Source organism: Ambystoma mexicanum, chromosome 2p (assembly GCF_040938575.1).
Source record: "Ambystoma mexicanum isolate Mex_15411 chromosome 2p, UKY_AmexF1_1, whole genome shotgun sequence".
NCBI lineage: Eukaryota > Metazoa > Chordata > Amphibia > Caudata > Ambystomatidae > Ambystoma > Ambystoma mexicanum.
In genome coordinates, this window is record NC_090923.1 from 1390571821 (window position 1) to 1390593918 (window position 22098).

A 22098-nucleotide genomic window follows, 5' to 3' on the forward strand; every position below is an offset into this window, starting at 1 on the left:
CCAAAATCATCAGCACAACTCCAAAGACTTGAAAACAAGCATTCCAATGCAGCCCGTCAAAAGAGAACATTGCATTTTTTCAAAAGACTATTGCATTTGTATACCGCCAGAGCAGTTGCTGCAAGTGCATGCAAAGATTTAAATAAAATAGTAAAAGCCCATTGTATTATTGACTAATACAGATCAGAAAAACAGGCTCATTACATGCAAAGACATCCAATATTGCACAACAGTGTGTGACAGTTTTGTGCATTTTCAGTATTGACATCCATACGGCAAATTGTCCCAAAAAAATGTGGGTCTCAAAGAACGAGAGTAACGCAACATGGGTGCAAGTCTTCCTCTTGAGTAAAGCAATTTTCAGAATTGAGGAATAGGGCCTATTGCTCAGAACTGAAAATGTATTCCTTTAACGGCTACTCCTATTGGTAGATATAGAAAGCATGCACATTTCCGCAAAAACAATGTAAAAGGTGAGATATGTCACCAATTCATTTACGATTAGTAGCTCTACACTAAGGCACTTTAGGACAATTTGGAAACATTTTCACCAAAATCATCAACACAACTCCAAAGACTTGAAAACAAGCATTCCAATGCAGCCAGTCAAAAGAGAACATTGCATCTTTTCAAAAGCCTATTGCATTTGTATATAGCCAGAGCAGATTCTGCAAGTGCATGCAAAGATTTAAATAAAATAATAAAAGACCTTTGGATTATTGACTAATACAGTTCGGAAAAAGAAACGGGCTCATTACATGCAAAGACATCCCAATATTGCACAACAGTGTGACAGTTTCTTGCATTTTCAGTAGGGACAACTAGCTTACATTACCTGTGTTATGACTGCTGGCCTCACATCCAAGAGGTATGATGATGCCTTGTGGACAGAAACTAGGTCTGTCTGACACAAAGAGCACTACAAGCACCTCTTTTGTGATCTATTAAGTGTTCACTCTCATCCACTTTTTCTTCCATTTATGAATACACACAATCCTCTGGTGAAGCCTGCTCCGCTACATGCGTATGGCACAATCATTTTTTCAAAGCAGGTGTAGCTTGTTCCTGTGATCATTCTTAACTCAGCCGACATGCCCATTTCTGTAGAGTGGAAGTTCTCATTCAACATAAACAATTCACTAGCCTGCTTTCAGCAAACCTGTAGCACTAGGCATTTATTTGATTTTGTGATATCTGTACTTGAAATACATTCTCCAATTTTTTTCATACAGTGGTGCTTGATCAGGCCATTTCAACCATTTGTTGTTACTTATTTGCAATGGTTTCCATTTCTCAAAGACAATCTGCTTCTTACTTATGGCCAGCACAAAACCAGTAGATGATTGCAGTTTCCAATTCTTTTCTATTGAAACAAAAATGATAAAGCACACCAAACACACATGCTCTACTTCTAGCTGCATCAGATCAGAAAAAGCACACTTTTGGCAAAAAGGAAAGCAGTAGACGAAAGAAAATTATAGGTGTAAGGCAGTCACTGTACTTAGCTGATGTTAAGGGTGCTTGCCGCCACTTTAACGTCAGATTGGTCTGTAAAAAGACACCAAAGAGATTGCCGATCTTCTCTCCTTTCAACTTCATTCCGAACTCTCTCTAAATCAAGTTTGATTTCATCATCTTCACACTCAACTCCATTGTTGTCCACAAGAAAACTAATCGATGCGTGCAATTTGCTAATTAGAAAAACTAAGAGGCACACCAAACACATACAAAGGAGGTACAGACAACTGCAATAGATGGAGCACATTTTGCAAAACGGAAAGCAGCACGGAAACAAAATGCAGGTATTTTATGGAAAGCAACTTCTTCAGAAACACACAAGATTTGACAAGACTGTGGGCCTCATTACGACCCTGGCGCTAAGTGAAAAACGATGGCGGTAAATGGTTACCGCCATCGTTTTCCGCCAGGTCGGATCATGACCCGTGACCGTTAACTACGATGCCATTAGCGGCATCGTAGTTAACGCTGCCGCTAACTGCGCTAAGGGTGCGCGCACGCGACCGGCCACACCGTACTTAGCGCCATGGCGGAAAGGTACGCAAATGCCGACCCAAGCGGACATGCACCTAACGCCATCACCCAGCCCGTTAAGTACCTTACCGACATGGTGCTAATTACGCCATCGCGAACCAACCGTAAAGGGCCATGTAAAGTGAATGCAGCTGCCACAGGTGCACAGAAACAGCACAGGTGAAGGCAATACAGACTCAGGAAGTACAAAAAGAGCACACCCCACCCCTTCCCACACCCAGTCACACTCCACAATGATACCAATACGACTAGCAATGTTGGGGCTGGAGGACCTGATAGCAATGCATGTGCTACAACAGCAACAACAACAACAGGCAGCACAGAGGAGACGCAGGAGGAGAAGGAGGGCAAGGCAGGCCCAGCAAGCCCGACCAGCACAGCCAGTGCCACCACGAAGGCAGCCCCCAATCCCACGCATCAGAGCCAATCCATTCAACCTCACTGCTGAGCAGATCCACACCCTGTACCGTTTGGACCGGGACACCATCACCGCCATCGTAGACATGATACACAACGACATCGTCAGCATGATAGACACTCCAAACGCCACCCCCCCCCTACTGAAGGTAGTGTCTGTACTCCACTTCCTGGCCACAGGCACCTACCAGCACACAGTGGGGCACTTGCATGGCATTTCACAACCATTATTCTCACAAACACTCATCCAAGTGCTCGATGCCCTCCTCAAGCACACAGACGACCACATCTCATTACCACGGACTGCCCAGGACATTGCAAACACCAAAGTGGGTTTCCATGCACTAGCCGGCATACCCGGTTGCATTGGTGCCATCGACTGCACCCATGTGGAATTGGTGGTTCCACATGCCATGGAGGTACCGTACCGCAACCGGAAACAGTTCCACTCAATCAACGTGCAAATGGTCTGTGACTCCAACAAGATCATCACACATTGTTGTGCCCGATTCCCCGGATCAACCCATGATTCTATGGTCCTGAGGAACTCCACAATACCACGCTACATGGAGCGACATGCAGGCCCAAGATCCTGGCTACTCGGTGAGTCCAATGTCATGGAAGTGGGCAGGTGAATGACGCACCGATGCATACTCCACCTGGCTGAAAGGGGGGGGGATGATGCATACTCCACCTGGCTGATAGGGGGGGGAATGATGCATACTCCACCTGGCTGAAAGGGGGGGGGATGATGCATACTCCACCTGGCTGATAGGGGGGGGGGAATGATGCATACTCCACCTGGCTGAAATCGGGGGGGAATGATGCATACTCCACCTGGCTGAAAGGGGGGGGGGATGATGCATACTCCACCTGGCTGATAGGGGGGGAATGATGCATACTCCACCTGGCTGAAAGGGGGGGGGGGATGATGCATACTCCACCTGGCTGTGAGTAACACAGAGAACGGAGACAGAGGATGGGCACTCACAATGCACTCAACCCCTCTGCATACATTGGGTGATGGCATGCAAAACAGGCCATGGGAGCCATGAGCATATACTGGTTGCATTGTGTGAATCAATTAGTGCATGTAGAAGTGAGCCAAAGTAACAGTTGGATGCAAGCCATGTTGGCACATCATGTTCTTGATCAGACGACATGACTGACACATACATTTTCGCCTACATACAGGTGATGCAGGCTATCCCCTGAAGAGGTGGCTCCTTACACCAGTCCGTAACCCGCAGAACCAGCACGCGGAGGACTTCAACCGTGCACATACACGTACTCATGTGGTCATAGAGCAGACATTCGGCCTATTGAAGGCACGGTTCCGAAGCCTCAGCAGGTCTGGTGGGGCACTCCTGTACCACCATAAGAAGGTGGCAAAGATCGTCATGGCATGTGTCATGCTACACAATATGTGCGTCAGACGGAATGTGCCCCTGCCCCCTGACGCAGAACTGCAACCACCTGACGATGAGGATGAGGAGGGTGCAGATGGGGCGGCACCCCATGGAGGAGGCGACGCGCAGGAGGGGCGTGCAATGCGCCTAAGTATCATCGACCACTGCTTCTAGCACACACGGCTGGTGTGAATCACATGGAGACTGCACTTGGGGCACTGTGTGTCTCTGGGACATGCACACTGTGGACTGTACACCAATAAAGCACACATACGCAGTGAAAATGTCCACACATTTCATTTTGGGAAAGAAAAAAGTGTATTTAAACTATGAAACGTCGTGACACACCCCCTCCCCCCTCCCCTCTGCACACCCCAACAAACCCCCTCCCACCTCCCCCTGCACACCCCAACACACCCCCTCCCCCCTGCACACCCCAACACACCCCCTTCCCCCTCCCCCCTGCACACCCCAACACACCCCATGTAGGTGTCAACAGATGCCTGTGACAGTGGGCACAGGCTGTTACAAGCCCCCTCTCCCGGCCCCTGGGGCACCCCTGGCTGTGGAGCGCAGGTTACGTCCGGAACGTCGGACGGGACTGCTCTGTGCAGAACTGGCAGTGGAGGATGTCCCTGCCTGCCCCCGTGCATGCCCGTCCTGTAGGGTGTGGGTGAGCTCAGTGAGCGCACGACGCAAGCCGGCAAGTTCAGCACAGATGTCCCTGGACATGGCCTGCATGGCATCCCTCAGGGTGGCAGTGCTCTGCGCAACTTCGGCCCTTAGGGTCTCCGTGGCCTTTTCAATGGTTGCCCTAGCCCCCACACATTCCGCGGCATGCTCAGCCAGCATCGTGGACAGTTGTTTCTGCCGTTCTGTGATGTCCTCGAGGGACTGCTGCCCCTGCTGGCCCATGGCCAGTGCTGGTGGTGTGTTGGAGGGGCTGCTCCCCTCCTGTGGACTGAGGACTGGGCATGGGTAGAAGGCCACTCCTCTACCTCTGTGTGCCCCTGTGTGTGATCCTCATGGGGGCTGGCGTCTGACAAACATGGGGAATGTAGTAGGTCAGTGGGGCTTCAGACTTCATGCTCCTCAATGTCTGAGTCTGAACATGCAGCTATTGCAGCTGTCTCACCCATGTTGCTGCTGGCCGCTGACCCGGTGCCTTCTGTGGCAGGCAATTTTGGTAGAGGTGGAGCAGCTGCTGCTGGCCTGCTGACTACAGGGGTGCTTGCCGGTGGGACGTCCGGTATGCTTGCAGTGGGTCCTGCTTGTTGTGGGGTCTGCCTCACTGCAGCTGAGGTCGAGGGTGCGGGGACGGTATAATTGGCCTTCTTGGCTCTCTTCGTCGCAGGGGTGTCCTGGTCCTCGGGGTGTGAATCTGTGCCTGTATTGGAGCAAAGGAGGGAGGGCGTTATTGATGGGTCTGCGGACTTTGGAATGACAATGATAGACATTATTCTGGTCAGTAGATGAGGCAGATTTCAGGCAGGGCCATGCAGGTTGTCTCCTTTTAGTGTGGAATGTGGATGCAGGTATGCGGGTGCCAGCAGTTTATACAGGGTGGTGCTCGCATGTGGCTATGGGCAGTGTGGAAATGTGTTGCATTTACACTCTAGGGCAACCTTGTGCTACACATGAATGGACTGCAGTGACTATGGCATGTCTTGTTTGAGGCACCTACCTTCATCGCCTGATGTCGGAGCTCCCCTTTCCATCCCTCCGACGCCTTCAATGGCTTCCATGCCAATTGTGCTTGCACAAATCTCCTCCCACGGTTGGAGTTTTAGTGGGGATTCCGACCCTCCACCGGTACCCATTGCAAGGTTGCGGTTCGCAGAGATGACCGCTCTGACCCGTATGCGGAGGTCGTCCCAGCGCTTCCTGCACTGCTGTGGGGTGCGGGGTACGGTCCCCACCGCGCTGACGCGCTCGGCCACCAGGGCCCAGATGGCCTTCTTTTTCCCTATCGCTGTCCTGGTCATTTCAGGGGAGAAAACGACAGCTGCGTTGTCTTGCAGGGTCTCCGCAAGCATGCAGAGTTCCTCCCGGCTGAATCTTTCCTGCCGCTGGCGGTCACATGCCTTCTTAACAGCTTTAGGCATTTTTGGGTAGTTGGATGGGTGGGTGATTGGTTGGGACAGGTGTCAGGGTTGGATCTGGTGTTGTTCGGTAGGATGGCAATGGATTGTGTTTTTAAAGATGGCCGACGTGCTGTTTCCCGTTCCGGCGCGATGACGCTATTTCCGGTCCTGCTTTTTATGGCCACCGCAAATTACGGTGGCCGCTAATTACGGTGGCCGCTACTTACGGTGGCGGAAGTGCACCTTGCTCGCTTTACAATGCCGGTAGGGGCCTTTTCCGCCATGGCGTTAATTGCATTACCGCCATGGCGTAATGCTCGTGCGCGATGGGTCGTAATGTGGCGCTCTTTACGCCATCCGCCCATGGCGTAAACGCTCATTACGCCATGGCGGTAATGACGGAAGATTACCGCCTGGGTCGTAATGAGGACATGTGAGAACAACCAACAAGCTGCACCCCTACGTCTCCCCCAACTCAAAATCTGTCCCAAGTAATTGACAACAAAACAAAAGAGAAATTGTATTGTTTTGTGTACTTATCTAACCACGCAGTGTCGCTTCCCATTCTTTACAATATTTTAGCCTATAACCCTTGGTCCAGGTGTAGGACAAGTGGTCTCAAACATAGAGATCATATTGCAGCATGGGTGTAATTCTTACTATTAGCAAACAAAACTTTAGCGTAGCATTTTTAGACCCATCGCCGGGACATGATTCTCACGAGGCTGTGAACACAAAGACCAACAAGTTGTGCCCTGACCACCTCAACTCAAAATACTATCCCCAAGCAATCTATCAACAATCAAAGAATTCCAGAATTTTTTTTAACATAAAGAGAAAAGTGGTTTGGTGTTTGTACTTATCCAATCCAAACAAGAAGCATCGCCAGCCCTCAGAAATATTTCAGGCCGAGAGCATGCAACCTATGGGTCCAGGTGCACAAGAAGTATTTCAAACAAAGATGATCATATTGCAGAAGTGGTGCAATTCTTAATCTTGCCAAACATAAATTCAGGAATCTGTTTGCAGGCCCATCCCAGGTACCAGATTCTCACGAGGATGTAAACAAAAAGACCAACAAGCTGTGCCCCCACATAACCCCCAACTCAAGGAATCTCACAAGGAATCAACAACCAAAGAACTGTCCTTCACTTTTTTATATAATATTAATAATTGGATTTTGTGTAAACTAAGATAACCAGCCAGCTAACCCTTATCTGACCACATGGCAATTCATCTACCATTTCCCTAGGCAGACATTTTTTTACAAACCCTTTGGTACATCCATTCGGCAAGTTGTGCAAACAAAAATGTGGGTCTCAAACCACGAGAGCAATGCAACATGGGTGCAAGTCTTACTGTTGAGCAAAGCAATTTTCAGAATTGAGGTATAGGGCCTATTGCTGAGAACTGAACATGTATTCCTTTAAAGGTTACTCCTGTTGGTAGATATAGAAAGCATGCACAGTTCCACAAAACAATGTAAAAAGTGAGATATGTCACCAATTCGTTTATGATTAGTAGCTCTACACTGAGGCACTTTTAAGACAATTTGGAAACATTTTCACCAAAATCATCAACACAACTCCAAAGACTTGAAAACAAGCATTCCAATGCAGCCAGTCAAAAGAGAACATTGCATCTTTTCAAAAGACTATTGCATTTGTATATAGCCAGAGCAGATTCTGCAAGTGCATGCACAGATTTAAATAATATAATAAAAGACCTTTGGATTATTGACTAATACAGTTCAGAAAAAGAAACGGGCTCATTACATGCAAAGACATCCCAATATTGCACAACAGTGTGACAGTTTCTTGCATTTTCAGTAGGGACAACTAGCTTACATTACCTGTGTTATGACTGCTGGCCTCACATTCAAGACCTATGATGATGCCTTGTGGACAGCAACTAGGTCTGTCTGACACAAAGAGCACTACAAGCACCTCTTTTGTGATCTATTCAAAGTGTTCGCTCTCACCCACTTTTTCATCCATTTATGTATCCACAGAATCCTCTGGTGAAGACTTCTCCGGCTACATGCGTAAGACACAAACCTTTTTTTCAAAGCAGATATTGCTGGTTCCTTTGATGATTCTTAACTCAGCTGACATACCCATTTCTCAACGTCGCTTCCCATTCTCTGCAATATTTTAGGCCAAGTGCCTGTATCCCTTGGCCAAGGTGTAGGACAACTGGTCTGAAACACGGAGATGATATTGCAGCATGGGTGCAATTCTTTCTATTAGCAAGCAAAACTCCAGCATAGCATTTTTAGATCCATCGCCGGGTCAAGATTCTCACGAGGCTGTGAACACAAAGACCAACAAATTGTGCCCTGACCACCCCAACTCAAAATACTATCCCCAAGCAATCAATCGACAAGCAAAGAATTCTGCCATTTTTTTTTAACATAAAGAGAAAAGTGGTTTGGTGTTTGTACTCATCCAATCCAAAAAAGAAGCATCGCCCATCCCTCTTCAGAAATAAATCAGGCCGGGATCAGTGTTGCAGCAGTTTTCCTAAAGTCCTACTGGCAGTAATACTTTAGTAAGCTATCCCAGTGGTTTGTAGATCCCCAACTCTTAGCATCAGTCTGTACTAGCTCAGGACCTTGGTACTGTGGCAGAGCAGTCAGGCTTATTTTAAGAGGAAGATGTGAGCTGTAGGTAAGTATACAAAATCTTAGCTAGACAGGCACAGCAAAGCACTTACACATACATTTATATAAAAGATATTTTTTAATATTTACACCAGAATCACTTTAAATACTTCAGACGTTTACAGTAGAACACTTAGGATACTAGATAATACACTTCAAAAAGCACTTTCACTTTTGTGTTTGTTTGTGGTTACATTTGTAGCAACGTTAGAGAGGGAAAAGACATGTTTTTGGTATTATTGGTAGCTGCGCACTCATGCGGTTTTCAACAGGTTATACGGTAATACATTTACTCTGCAAACACATATAGAAAAGTCACTTAACGTGAGGACAATAAGTGGTTAGTACAACATGTGCTTGGTTCAAGGTTCTAGACATGGTTTATTCACCTAGCAAGTCTTTTAAGTCCAAAAACACAACCCTAGCTAGAGGCGGTTTGGAGAGGCCTTGACGTCTTTACAAACAGCAAATTATGAAGAATTCCTCCGAATGACTTCCAGTGTCTAAAGTTATTGAAGCAGCAAGTTAGCAACTAACAAAGGAGACCATAAAACGGACTTGAGAAGGGGACACAAACAGCGGCTTGGGTCTGAGGTAAGAGGGGGTTTCCCTGGACACCTCTACGTGCACTCCAATGCTCTGGAGTGACTCCTTGGAATCAGGTAAGCAATACCTTTTTCCCACAGTTCAATTGGTTTGAAGAAACTGGTTGTGTTGGCTTTTCTGCGATGTGGCAGCTCTTGAACCGAGCTATTGTACTTGGTGTGGTGACGAAAGGCAGGAAAATGGACGTTGTCTCAGCAGCAGTCTCGAGGGAGGACCTGTAACACAACTTTCAGCAAGTAGCATCAGATCTCTGGAGTGACCTTACAGGTTCAGCAAAGATTTGAATGGCTTCAGCCTTTCCATGACGATGCACTCAAAATGGGCAACAGGTCTCCTGGTATTGGGGTTCCACATCTCTGGAAGCGCCTAGGAACTTGGGTGATTGCTTGTTTCAAGATTTGTCTCGGGACTGGTTGTTCCCACTAGCCAAAGAGAAGGAGTCGTCCTCTTCGGAGCTCCTCTGTCGCATACAAACAGTGTCAGGACAGCAGTGGACGCTTCACAGTCTTGCAAAGGGTCTGCAGGCGCCTCTGGTCGTCTTCTCTTTGGGTTATTCTGTTTCCTCTGGTCGACCTGCTTTACACACTCCAGAAGCCTCACCGTTTATACAGTTCCAGCACACACTCCTCTGCAATCTCTCTAAGCATTTTACAGAAAGGGGCGTTTGGCTGTCCAATCAGGAAGGCCAGACCCCCTGTGGGACCTGGACCTATTCAAGCACTCTGGCAGACCAAGGAGAAGGGGTGGACGACTCCTCCCCCACTTCCTGCCTGCCCAGACATTCTGTAGCCTAGGCGGGGATACCTACTGGTTCCTGACAAAGGCAAACATACAAAGACGTCCCCCTCCCAGAATGATAGAAGGGCTATCAAAGAACATTTACGCTAGTTATGGCGAAAAAAGAAGGGAGGCCCTAAGTTGGTACTTGGGTGACCCTATTGTGCACTACCAAGGCTATGGACATAGCCTTAGGTATAAAAAATACACAATAGTTGGAAGAACACGTCCACGACTACCAGCCATAACTAGGGGATTGTATATGCAACTAAAAATCACAGGAGCAGAGAGAAGGGGGATACTAAGTATCTCTTTGGCACTCCATTGAAGGTGGTGTGTGCCAATCTCTACGACTACAGAGTTTTGGGAGGGATACTAAGTATCTCCTTAAGAACTGTAGTTACTAGAGGATATAGAAAAATAATCTTAAAGGAGGACCCTAACGGTCCCGAGCAACACAGCCCATAAGGAGCTGTATGCTGCAGTAGTAAAACACAGACGCCTTAAGAGCTATGGCGCAGACAACTCCATACTACAGGTAGGTTATAAAGAATAGAGTTCAAAAGACAGAGCCCACAAGAAGGAAATAGTGGAAAAAGGCTCCACTCATTCAGGATTGAAAGAAAAAGTTCCAGAAGTCCAGGAAAAGTGCTGGGCGTCTCACTGGGAGTCTCATGCACGGCTGAACTGTCAGAAATTGCAACACAGGTATCATGTGCCCCCTCCTCACCTGAGGATTCAGATGGTTCTTCAGTAGATTCTTCTGTTGAAGTTTCTTTCTTCTTCCTCCTTCTATGACTGCCTGCTTCCCTTTTCGTCCTTTTCCGTAGAGATAGGGACAGGCTCCCCCGGAGGCCACTTTGCCTAAGTTGGCTGCTTGCCCGGCAGCGGGGACTCCGGGGAGACCGCCCCAGTCCAGGAAAAACGGAGGCAAAAAACCCTGGGGATTCTGCAGCGGTCGGATGGAGGTCCAGATGACTCTGATGTGTTCCAATCACAAAGGTGTATTCGTATATTCCTTGTGAACCACTTCTCCCAGCATGCACTAGTGAACGTTCCAAAATGGGACTGAACAGAGGACAGAGGTGCCGGAAGGGGAGACAAGCGCCACAAGAAAGAATGTACAAAAGGTAAGGCAGGAGGACTGGAACAGGGGTCGGAGACCGGGACGAGACCCGTCTCCACACAGAGAGCAAGGGAGAAGGGTAGCGGAGTCGCGAGGGGTGAGGACTGCCGCAGGGCTGAGCACGAAGAGAAAAGTGCTAGAAGAAAGCACCGAAGGACAGGAGTGCACAGGGGCTGCAAACACACACACTATTGTTAACCTACCTGAAACAAAGGGTTGCAACGCAGTCCCGTAATCTTGAAAACTTGGTTATTCAACAAATATTAACCTCATCTAGTTCCATTCCACCTCAGTACTAGAACGTTTCTGGTTTACCTCCTTTCTTTGAACCGAAACACTAAATTCAGCTCCCATGGCCCACATGTATCTCCAGTGGTCACCTTTAGACCTGCAACTAATGTCTTAAACGAACTGTGATTTGTTACCTTTACCGATTGTAATTTAGTATAAGAAATCTGATTATATGACTTTAATTGTAATTTAGTATGAAATGTGTTTTATTTGACTGTAACTTTAACACTGTATAAAAATGTGATAATTCGGCTGCAACTTCGCCGTGATACCTTCGGGTCTGGGCGAGTAACAAATGTAATAAATAAATAAATAAATAAATAAATAAATAAAAATCCCAGCTGGACGAAATAGAGTTTGGCGGTGGCCATGTTGGAAACAACTACACCGCTCGCCAGCGCTTATAGGATTACGTGGTGCCGTGCTCTGAGTACCTTCCATCGATCCCAGACCCTTCATGGTCGGATAGTGACAGTATGACAGCTTTTCAGAGGTGGCCCCCCAGGCTTTCATGGATGCATTCAGTGGAATTGACGGACCAATCGGGGAGCCTGAATGTTCCTAAGAGTTTCCCAGGACATTTCTGAGATCGGATTACCCTTCCAAAACACCAAATACTCCAGTCTGCCTTTCTTGTATCTGGAATCCAGCAGTCGAGATACCTCATATTCTTCTGAGGTGTCTTCAGGTGTACTCTGGGTGCGCTTGATCCACCTGGAATGTGGATCTGGTTGATAGGCTTTGAGAAGGGAAGTGTGAAAGACAGGATGGATTCTTCTCAGGTGATAAGGTAATTGTAGACCAAAGGTAACCGGATTGATCTTTTCCTGTATCTTGAAAGAACCAATGTTTCGTGGTGGGAATTTCCCAGGGTGAACCCACCTGGGTAAGAATTTGGTGGATAACCATACTTTCATTCCGGTGTCCCAAGCAGGGTTTAGTCTTCTCTTCTTGTCTGCCCGATTCTTGTAGGTCTGTTGACTCGCTTGTAGATTGTGTTGGGCTTCCTTTTGTAGCTGTCTGAGCGTGTCTAGCAGTTGGTCCTCCATAGGCATCATGGTGGAAAGTGGACCTGACAGTGGGATATGTCATGGGTGGAAACCATAGGTACAATAAAAAGGACTCATTCCTATGGCAGAGTGTTTGGCGTTATTATAGGCAAATTCTGCCACGGGTAGAAGAGCATACCAATCACTTTGTTCGAGATTACAGAAACATTTGATGTATTGCTCCAATGTTGCATTCAAATGCTCGGTTTGACCGTTGCTTGCGGGATGAAAGCCTGAGGAGAGCGCATGTTGGATGTCTAGGGGCCTCATTCCGAGGTTGGCGGTAAGGGGTTAACGGCGCCGGTAACGGTGACGGAGCCGTCAGCCCCTTACTGCCGCATTACGAGGTCCTTCAGCGGGTCCCGCTAAGGACGCCTGGTTTTACCAGGTGGCCTTAGCCGGACCAGGTAAAGGACCAGCATGCTAACAACGGGGTTATTATTAATGGGCCCGTTGTTAGCATGGTCCCCATAACCATTCAGCCCTATGGGGGCTCGAATGGGAGTGGGGATGGGTTCCCTGAATGGGTAGATACAAGGTCCTCCAAGGTTGGAATAGCCCGATATTTCCCCATTCAGGGAACCCGGATCCGGTATGCGTATGGGGGAACCATGGTGCTAATAGCGCCATGGCTACCTCCATACTCGTAATGACCCCCTAGGTGTTTGCAGAGAATGGTCCAGAATTTGGAGGTGAACTGAGTTCCGTTGTCAGATACAATGGTATGTGGGAGTCCATGTAAACAAACCACATCACGGAGAAACAGTTCTGCAGTGACGGATGCTGTGGGTGTAATGGTGAAAAGGGTGCTAATTTACTGAAGGAGTCCACAGAAACCATTACAGCAGTATGACCCTGTGATGGGGGAAGGTCCACTATAAAGTCCATTGACATGTGTTGCCATGGCCCCTTCCGGAGGTGGTTCTCGTTGGAGCAGTGATAATGGTCTGGCGGTAGAGTACTTGCTTTGGGCGCATGTAGGGCAGGTGGAGACATATTCCTTGATGTCCTTCGACATGGTGGGCCACCAAATGTGGCGTGAAGACAATTCCAGGGTGGCAGACTGTCCCTTATGCCCTGCAGTGGGAAGGTTGTGACACCATGCCATGGCTTGTGCTTGTAGTTCTTTGGTGGGTACAAATAAATCGTTTTCTTTAAAGAGGAGTCCACCTTTGTTAACCAGATGTGGAGTAAGACCCTTCAATTTTGAAAAGTGTGCTAATTTACTGAAGGAGTCCACAGAAACCATTACAGCATATGACCCTGTGATGGGGGAAGGTCCCCTATAAAGTCCATCGACATGTGTTGCCAAGGCCCCTGCGGGGGTGGTTCTTGTTGGAGTAGTCCTAATGGTCTGGCGGTAGAGTACTTGCTAGGGAGGGAAGGTAATAATCTCTCAGATTAATTTTTTTCATGCCAATAACTTCTCGGTCCCCACATAGCATCCGGTATCCTCTCCTAGACTGCGGGATAGGGCGTCAGCAAGTTGGTTATCTCTTCCTGGTAAATATGTACTCTCAAAGCAGATGGACTTGTATAGGAAAATAATATCGGAGGATAAGATTCCGTCATTGGAAATATTAAAAGAAAAAGAACAAGCCATGCAAGTCTCAGCTTTCTCAAAATGGACTGCTGAAATAAAAACGAAAATGCAGATATTGGAAATCACAGAGGAAATGCTGACAAAAAGACCACAACACGCGAAACGAAAATTAAAAACGAATGGCTGGATAAAAACGATAGATCTTCAAATAAGCTTTAAACGTTATCTTAAAAGTGGAAATGAAGTAAGATCACTCAATGAACTACCCAAATACTTAAAACAATTTCCAGATACCAAGATCTGTGATCTCTTTCTGCGGTTTCGACTCAACATTTTACCAACTAGAGACTACTTAGCGATGATCAACAAACCACCCAATATATCTCCCGCATGTCGATTTTGTGACAAACAGGAAGAAAGAGAAACCTTATTTCACCTGATTATGATTTGCCAAGCACTGAAAGAGAAAAGAGAATTGTATAGAGACTTTTTCAAGATATTGAAGAAAACAATGACGACAGAAGAGAGATGGGTGCACTTGCTACAAGGAAAGGACAAATGGCTTATTATCACAGTAATTACATTTTGGATAGACATTACAAAGGAGACTTAATTGTACAAAAGAATTGAAAGGAACTGTTGTATTACCATAATTGCTCTATATGAAATCGTGTGAGAATTATAAATGAAAAGTTTGTAAAAGCAAACAAAACATTTTAATTTAAAAAAAAAGTAATCTCAAAGTCAAATTATAAAAAGAAGTAGGCCCACCGGGCGTGTCTGGAATTCCTGCATTCCATTTTTTGTAATACCTTGAGATTCCGGTGGTCAGTGCGTACTTGAAACGGGTATGAGGCTCCCTGGAGTAGATGTCTCCACCCCTCGCATGCTTGCCTGATGGCTAGCTGCTCCTTCTCCAGCACCTGGATGAGACCCGTCTCCACACAGAGAGCAAAGGAGAAGGGTCTTCTCCAGCACCTGGATGAGACCCGTCTCCACACAGAGAGCAAAGGAGAAGGGTAGCAGAGCCGCGAGGGGCCCAGACGGCCGCAGGGCTGACAGCAAAGAGAAAAGTGCTAGAAGAAAGCACCGAAGGACATGATTGCACAAGAGCTGCACACACACACATGCACACTAGCGTTAACCTACCTGAAACAAAGGGTTGAAACGCAAAGTCCCGTAATCACAGCTGGACAAAATAGCATTTGGCGGCGGCCATGTTCGAAACAACTAGACCACTCGCCAGCGCTTATGGGATTACGTGGTGGCGTGTTCTGAGTACCTTCCATCGATACCAGACCCTCCATGGTCGAATCGCGACAAGGAGAGGGGATGAACAACAATCATGCAACCCATGGGTACAGGTACACGAGAAGCATTTTGAGCAAAGATTATCATATTGTAGCAGTGGTGTAATTCTTAATGTTACCAGAGAAAATTTCAGGAATCCGTCTGCAGGCTGAACCCAAGGACCAGATTCTCTTAGAGGCTGCGAACACAAAGACCAACAAACTGTGCCCCAACTTGCCCTCCCCGCACCCATCCAACTCAAGTAGTCTCACAAGGAATCAACAACCAAAGAACTGCCCTTCACTTTTTTTTATATAAAATGAAGAATTGTGTTTTTTGTAAACTAGGATAACCAGCTAGCTAGTACTTATCTGACCACATAGCATTGCACCTTCCCTTTGAAGATATTTTTTAACAAACCCTTTGGTATATCCATACAGCAAGCTATCCAAACAAAAATGTGGGTCTCAAACAACGAGAGCAACGCAACTTGGGTGCAAGTCTTCCTGTTGAGCAAGGCAATTTTCAGAATTGAGGAATAGGGCCTATTGCTGAGAATTGAAAATGTATTCCTTTAAAGGCTACTCCTGTTGGTAGATGTAGAAAGCATGCACAGTTCCACGAACCAATGTAAAAAGTGAGATATGTCACCAATTTGTTTATGATTAGTAGCTCTACACTAAGGCACTAAGACAATTTGGAAACATTTTCACCAAAATCATCAACACAGCTCCAAAGACTTGAAAACAAGCATTCCAATGCAGCCAGTCAAAATGGAACATTTCATCTTTTCAGAAGACTATTGCATTTGTATATAGCTTTTTCGGAAAGCGGTGTTTCGACAAGGGCTGTCAGTGGCTGTACACCGTACCCCCGACTTCTCAGGATTCAGCGAGCGAACTTTGCCGAATTTGGCTGCAACCTGCTGGATTCACGAGGAAAGACTCCAAGATCCGCCCCCTTTTACCCACAAGCCCTATAACATTGCAGGACCCGCGCTTTTGCGCGCCCGCTTTTTCGGAAAGCGCTGTTTCGACAAGGGCTGTCAGTGGCTGCACACCGTACCCCCGACTTCTCAGGATTCAGCGAGCAAACTTTGCCGAATTTGGCTGCAACCTGCTGGATTCACGGTACGCTTCCTGCTTCAAGCATTGAATACAGAACTTAGAGAAAAGACTGCCAAACTTTTCCAATCCTGACAACCTTTTGTCTCTCTTTCTTCCAAATATTAGAGGAAAGACTCCAAGATCCGCCCCCTTTTACCCACAACCCCTATAACATTGCAGGACCCGTGCTTTTGCGCACGTGCTTTTTCGGAAAGCGCTGTTTCGACAAGGACTGTCAGTGGCTGTCTGTGGTCTGCTGGGGTGGAGGGGTGAAAGCAGGCTCATATGTTATAGCTCCACATAATTGTGGAGGCGTAAGTACAGAAGTTTAACAGATATTACTGAGTGATAGAGGGTACGGTGCAAGCACAATTTTTTTTCTTCTTTTTTTTAAATTACGTGTCTTGTTTGTATTCAGATTATTTATATATTAAGTTATTTTGTCTAATTATAACATTGAAACAGTTGACTGTTATTATTTCATTTCTTGTGCATTAATACCTAGAAACAAAACATGACACCGAAAAAGTTTACATTAAAATCTGGCATGCCTGGAACGGCGACCGCCTCGTTGTTGCAGTTTAAAGCACAATCTGCGGCAGCAAAGCGTACTCTGGCAAAGTCAGCACTTCCAAGAGCGGGGGCGGGGAGTGCCATTCTCCGCCACACAGTATCGCTATCTGCGGACATTCGCTCCTTCTACGATACAGAAATCCAAACAGGAGCGCGACTGGGCCACGAGGCAAGCAGAATTAAAAACTCAACGGAGGCATTCATGATAGGGAAACAACCGGCGGAAACAACTTCACAAGTAGATAACCCAGCTGGGAGGGATGTGCCTTTTCAGGGCGATGAACAATCAGCGCTTGAGAATGTCGACAAAAAATGATCTAATTCACCACCAATTGATCATCCTAATCCCAGTCCGAAATTGCCAGTCAATTCACCAACCTCATCTAAGACAACGCTCAATCAGACAGCCGTGGAACTCAATGAGCCATTAACTCCACCAGACTCGTCGGATGTCAGGGCAGAAGTGGTTGCGGCTGAAAGCAAACTATCTATCGACAAAATGCATCAAAAGGCGATAGCGTTAAACGAAAAAGAGGCCGCTTGTGAAAAGGGAAAATTGCAACCCTTGCCCTGCCAGATATCCAAGCTGGACCAGGACAACAAGCTTACTGATGTTACATTAGAATTGGCGGTAACTTCAGGTGATCTGCTTATGAAAGAAACAGACCAAAATATTGCACCTTCAAAGGAAATAACAAAAGAGTGCGCAACTAAGGAAACAAAACATGGTGAGATGGCTATTAGTAATCCAATGCTGGCAACCTTTCAACCCATAGAACCTATCATATGCTCAGTCGAAGCACAAGTAAAATTGCGCAAGGCATACGAGCACTTAACCTTGACGGGTGAAATTGATCAGGACGCGCTTGATTTCATGGATGCATCCTCTAGTTCTAACAACCCAGAAGCTGATATTTTATATATCTGCTCGAGCACAGGAGATCTCATACAGCTCCAAGAGAGCCACACACGGAGTCTGCTTGATAAAACAGACAAGTCGATGACAAGTCCACAGGTGTGTGCTCGCAGTGGCACCAATGATCTTAACCTTCCTCAGCTTAATACCTCAGCTCAATCTAATGCTCAAATGGTAAACAAATCTCCTTCATTTATCGCCCCCACTCCAAGGCGGACAAGATTCCTAGATGGAGCTCGGGGATCTGATTATTTTATCCACAATGCACAAACAAAGCGATTCTCGTTTCCGGAGGCTCCGGCACTTAACAACACACTTAGCGCAATGAACACTGCTCTCCTGGCGATAGCGAAATTGTATGAAGCACTAGATAGTAAAATGACACACCAAACAAACTAACTTGAAAAACTGCTAGATAAGGGTCTCGTTACCGAGTCAAGACCAGAGGAACTAAGAAACCCAGGAGCAACACAGGATCCCACAGAAAAATCATCGGATACTATGGGAAAACCAGATTGTTTACCAATTTTTTACCATCGAAAGAATCAGAAACATCTGAATGCAATTTTCTATTATTGAAGGATTCAGAAAAATCCATAATAGAAGTGATCGAGCCCTCAGTATTACAAGTGGAGATGAACTTGCGAGAAGTGGACGCTCAACTGCACCCAAATCAACATGCTGAAAAAGAACTACGAACCATTGTATCCGTAAACCCCTCAACGGAAACAAGTGATCAGTCACAATTAAAAAAATATATATTCGATGTATTTGAATCGAGTAGCGGAGGTCAAGTAATCCACACTAATAAACTTAAGCCGCCCAAGAATGGAAACCAAATACAGGATAAACCCATTATTCAAACTGACTCTAAAAATCAGAGATTGAAGAAACGCAAGTATGTAAGACTACAACATAAAAATTCAAAACAGATGAAGCCATCGCAGATAATAAGCGTGCCATATGAACCTCTAGACACCCTAGTGGCACTAACCAAGCAAGCAACCCAAGAAAGTGGAGAGCTAGCTTTTCGGGATGTGAATAAGATGGTCACTCCTGCAACGAACACAACCATGTTCAAGGAAAAGAATCCAGCGAAAGCGATAGAGTCACATTCCATCGCCAGTGTCAATACGCTGCAGCAGCCGATGACGGTTGAAGCTTTAAGAGAGGAAATCAGAGAATCCATCAAGGCATACCAGATTCATCAAATCGAGAACACCCACAAGAGTGACCCCTCCATAACTCATGTAGCTAAAAATAACAATGGGCCTCATTAGGACCCAGGCGGTAAGGGGTTTACGGCGGCGTAAACAGCGCCGACCCTTACCGCCTGATTCCGAGGTCCCTTAGCGCCATGGAGGCAGGTGTTAAAATCCATGGCGCTAAGGGACCTTGTTGTTAATTACGCCACCGTAATTTACGGTGGCGTAATTAACGCCTTCCCCACTCCCATTATGCCCTATGGGGCAAAAATGGGAATGGGGAAGGGTAAATGGGTTAATGGGGACTTACCGCCCCACTCACCTCGGGATGGGGCGGTAAGTCCGCCAACCACCATGGCGTAAACATAGTTTACGCCATGGTGGTAAAGGTACGACCCAGGCGGTAACTTACCGCCTGGGTCGTAATGAGGCCCAATGTGTCTATAACCACAAAAGTTCCCGACCCCATGAAAGCCACAGTATCAATCGTTCAAAAAGCATAAGGACAGAAAGAACATGGCCGGGAAGAAATTGAGAAAATATCGTCGAGCACGAGTCAAGCAGCTAACTTGCAGCGCCAAACGCAATCCACTCTCGACGTATGCAAAACTCAATCAACCACTGTGGACAATCCTTTGCTTAACACCTCATCCCAGCAAGAACTTTGTGAACTGATTAAAGCTTCTATTGAATCCTACATAAGTGACACATGTCATCATACTTCCATGCCATTGAGGCAGTCTAATGGTGCCTTCCCAGAAGTTGGACCGTTACTACAAGGGCCGAGCGCAGTGAGCAGATCTTATGAGCAAGAAACAAACGCACATCCTAAGTCGCTTACTCAGACTCAGCTGTCCTTGAAAGCCCTAGCAAATCCCAACTGGCAAAATAGGAATAAGAGGCAAAGCGTACCGTGTCTGAATCTGAAATGTCGAGATCATCCCTTTCAAACATATGTGCTTAATCGCACAAGAATATATGCATATAAATCCAAATCTTAAAAGAATTAACATCGTCTGATCTCGACTTGATTGAATTTGCCAGTCACGAAAATACGTCTGAAGCTAACATCTACATTAAATCTGTCCTAATATACAATCTGATATGGCAGGCTAGAATGGATTTGTTTGATATGGGATTTACACTAACGCAAGTAAATTGTACTTCTGATGACCAGGCGGATAAACCATATATAAACATCTACCAACCAAGCAATGACAGACGGAACCCGACAATTCTACCAGTGAGTAATGGAAAGAGGTCATAACAACTCATCACTCAAACCTCCATTAAACTAATGTCCTGGAATACAAGAGGCAACAGTCACTTCATAAATTCGAAACTCACTACGCTGGAAGATTATGACATCATAGCGTTGCAAGAAACGTGGCTAAGGGAATCTCCGACATGGGATACTCACATTATTTTTGACACATTGGCGTTCAAAAAATCAAAAGGTAGACCATCAGGGGGTCTTCTAGTAGCAGTTAAAAAGTCATGTGGGTTTACTGGGAGAATGCACTACTCCCCGTCCCCGTACTTTCAAGTTGTTAGTCTCTCGGTGGCAAAATTTAACATAACAATTATGAACATATATTGGAGCAGACTTAATCTCACAGCAGAAGCCTTCTTCACTACCCTCCTGTGGCATCTTGACAATATTGCCTCGGACACGAAATCTGGGGTTGTTTTCATAATGGGGGATTTAAATTTGCACCTATTATCAACTCAAAAGACCTTATGGACGAGCGATGAAAACATGTGGAATGGAATTATGAAGGAAAGAGGCCTGATCATGCTTAACAATGCTTGCAACGGAGACAGCCCTCTTTGTAATACATGGCAGAGGGGCACCTCCGGTGCTATTTTGGATTACATCTATGTAAGTAAAGAATTCTTGCCACAAATCAAATCAATGGTTGTTGTATCTGCGGGTGAAAGTGACCACAATAAGCTAGTCCTATGCTTCTCTACTCCAATTCCATGGCACGTTGAGGAGATTAACAAAAACATTGTGTGTACTGCTATTAACAACCAGGGCAATCGCCTTAAGTGGAATCCTCAAAGTTTCTGGTATTTTGAGAAAATACTTCATGAGATGTATAATGACAATCTAACTAACACCCAAAATTGTTATGTGACCAAAATGCAATTGTTTAAGCAATCGAGTTCTTCGGAATCCTCAACTAGAATTAGTCATCGTCATCCTTTCTACATACAGATTCAACAAGCCAAAACCAATCTGAAAAGAGACATAAGAGCTTTAATACACCATCCCGTTAATCTCAGAAATATGATGCAAAAGCAACTTAAAAAAACCTATGCCCAATGGCTAAAGGGACTGAAAATTCATTTGCATGAACAAAACAGTGAGCACATGCTCACACAACTGGTAAAGAAATCGACCAGCGGCATTTGGGCTTGCATGAATAGTGTCTCTACGAGCCCACAAATAGCGGTTCTGAGTAACTCAGTACAAAAAGAGGATTGGAAAATGTATTTAGAACAGCTCTACCAATCGCCCTTCAAAAATTTAGACAGAGAGTTTCAATTGTATTCCATACCATGTGCTTTTCAAATCCGGCTGAGTGACATTTTAACATGCATCAAAGCCTTGAGTAATTCCAGAGCTTGTGGACCTGACGGTCTGCATAACGGCATGTTTAAAGCTTATCCGTATGAATGGGCTGGCATTCTTATGCACATTTTTCAAATTACACTAACAACCATGCAAATACCGCCCACATGGAAACAATCCGTAATAGTGCCACTATTTAAAAAAGGCAATAGAGCGGATCCGAAGGCCTACAGGCCCATAGCTCTCTTAGACTGTCCTGGTAAAATCTTTGGACGATTGGTTCTTAATGAATTTAATGAATGGCTGGATAACAGTTCCTTGCGTGATACTTTCCAAACAGGTTTTATACCTGAAATAGGCACAGGAATAAATACTATCACTCTGAATAGCATCATTTATCGAGCACAGGAGAAG